The sequence below is a fragment of the Tenrec ecaudatus genome, chromosome 3, assembly GCF_050624435.1.
Source record: "Tenrec ecaudatus isolate mTenEca1 chromosome 3, mTenEca1.hap1, whole genome shotgun sequence".
NCBI lineage: Eukaryota > Metazoa > Chordata > Mammalia > Afrosoricida > Tenrecidae > Tenrec > Tenrec ecaudatus.
In genome coordinates this window covers 40,343,118-40,345,710 of record NC_134532.1, presented here as the reverse complement: position 1 = coordinate 40,345,710, position 2,593 = coordinate 40,343,118, and the positions used below count along the sequence as shown (strand labels likewise).

The following is a 2,593-nucleotide window of genomic DNA, read 5'->3' as shown; positions in this document are numbered from 1 at the left end:
TTTCCTTGTATACAGAAGAGACTAACTTCCTAAACTCTTATGGATAGGACAATATCTTACTGTTCACTATTGAACATATCTCAGTTCTACTATCCATTGTAATAGCTGCACAATTCACGGACAAGTTGTAATGCGGCAGGAACAACTCATTGCTCCAGAGACAACAGGCCTCAAAGGAAGCCCCTGACATTGCTAGCACACCCTCCACTAATATAACCTCATCTGCCTTTTTTAGCTGCTGTCCTCCACTGGCCTGCCAATCCCCAACAGCCTCCTGTGAGTGACCCATTTCCTGTGAAAGTCCTCAATACCCCAGGTGTGAAGGCTCATTTTCTGGATACAGACTCACTGCGACACGTGTGGGCACAATAAAGTTCTTCCTTTTTGATATGACCCGTGGCAACTCCTTCAGAGCAACTCCAGTAAGAGTAGTGCCAGTGGAAACGTCACTGAGTTCTTTATGAGGACATGTAAAGTTCAGTCAAGTCGCTAATATATGCCGGAAGTGCATACCACTCTGTTATAAATATCAAATGGAAGGCATTCCACTCAAGCACCTTGCGGCACCCAACTCCAGCAAGCCTCATCCGGGAGGCACTCGGCACCAGTTTCCAGAGTGAGTGAGCCCAAAGTTCTGAAGGAACCCCCAGAGACACTTGAGTCCATTAAGCAAGCCTCCTGCACAAGAACAGTTATGTTAATTTACTCTGTGGATTGGGAATTGCATCACGGTTCCACGCTCAGTCTCTGATGGAGTAGCTGTCATCTGGATCGGGGAGTCCACTGTGCAGGGATCATAGGACTGGAGAATTTCATCCATCCGTGACTCCTGTGGGCAATGCCATCCTTCCTGCTTTTCATGTGGTTCATTTTATAGAAAGTGGGATCCTCTCTAGGGAATCCTATTCTGAATTACTCAGGTGAACCCCATCAATATTGCCCCCAAACCTTCCGAATAGACCCAAGCAGGGAAAGGTCATTTGTGGGAGTTAGAAACATTGTCTGGAAGAGCTGCACTAAAGATTTTACTTGCCCTGAAAATGTAAAGAATTTCAAACATATTTTCCTAATGACAGCATCCAGGAACCCAGCTTTCTGTGTTACAAAGTGTGGAAAATGTATTTGGATATTAATATATTTCCAAAGTAGGATAATTTTGATCCCGTCCTTCCAAATAAATGAATTATTAGTAAACACCAACTGCAATAAGAAATATGTTTTAAATAAAGTAACTTATTAAGAACAATTACATTGGGGACTGGATGATGTATTTTCTTGCACTGAGTAAGGTGGTGTGGCTGGCACCTGAGCGTGGAGAATTGTATGAAGTAGGGCAGGGAGTCAAATCGGGGTCAGAGGGAACTGTGGTCTAAGCTGTGAAGTGGGAACTTAATCCTGAGCACAGCCACTTCCAGACCCGTACCGAGCAAGCCATGATAGCCACTTTAAACCATCTGCTCTGAAATTATAAAATAGTGATGACTGCTCAAGAAAGAATCCAAAGAAGTCTTCTAGAACCCAACTTACTTCAGTTACCAGGTAAACAAGTAAAAATCAAGCTTTCTGAAGCTTTTAATCATTGACTGAAAGTTCCAGAAGACAAACTACAGGTTATTAGTGAAGTGACCAAAGTGTCTCATAAAGCCAGTTTGCTCACTGATGATAACAAAGACAACTGAGAACTTAGACCTGGCTTGACAGTGGCTCACAGTATCAATAAAATTCCTTTTGTCACACTTGCTGTTTATGTATATGTTATTTCTTTGGGGAAATTCTTGACCCTTGATCACTCAGATACAGGAAAACAGGGAAACTTTTTACCCACCGTCTTTTAGAACTCCATCAGGAACAAGACCTAGACAATTACCCTTGGAGGGACAATTGCTCTTGTCCCACTGAAGAGGAATATAAAGCCATGGTCCCACAAAGGACCAGTGGACCCTTTAACGGGAGGACTCTTGCAATTGTTCTCTGATTACAAAGAAGACGTAAAGCCTCTATGTAATATACGTGGGCTCTTTTTCCAAATTAGGGATGATTATGCTAATGCACACTCCCAAAACTATAGTAAAAACAAAAGCTTTTTGAAGATCTAACTGAAAGGAAACTCTCGTTTCCTACAATTCATGCTATTTAGTCAAGGTCTGGAAGCACCCAGGTACAGAACATTTTGCATCAGAGAATCAAAAACATAGATGTTAAGAAATACTGAACCTCCCTGCCCTACTTCATACAATTCTCCACCCTCGGGTGCCAGCCACACCACCTTACTCAGTGCAAGAAAATGTAGGTTCTTTTGAATAGATTCAGAATACTCTGAAAGAAGGGACTAGGAAAAGATAGTGGAACACACCCTGGCCCAGCAAGCCTTGAGGACAATATCCCCACTCACAGCAACCAATCCACAGAGAGGACCCTATGGCAGGACCCACTATGTGATATAGCATCCCTTACTGACACATAGCTCTACAGGAGACAACACTGGAGGCACAATGTTAGAATTCGGCCCTATCTGACTCCACCACACCGAGGCAAAACACTAAGGGTATGCAACAGACCAGCACGGGGGCCAGAGCAACAAAGTCTGGAGGGA

At 43.4% G+C, this 2,593-nt stretch overlaps 1 pseudogene; it reads left to right on the top strand.

Annotated features, from left to right (window-relative positions):
* The first annotated feature begins 1,478 nt into the window (after positions 1 to 1,478).
* On the top strand, positions 1,479 to 2,212 carry LOC142443366 (geranylgeranyl pyrophosphate synthase pseudogene; annotated as a pseudogene).
* Positions 2,213 to 2,593: the final 381 nt, after the last annotated feature.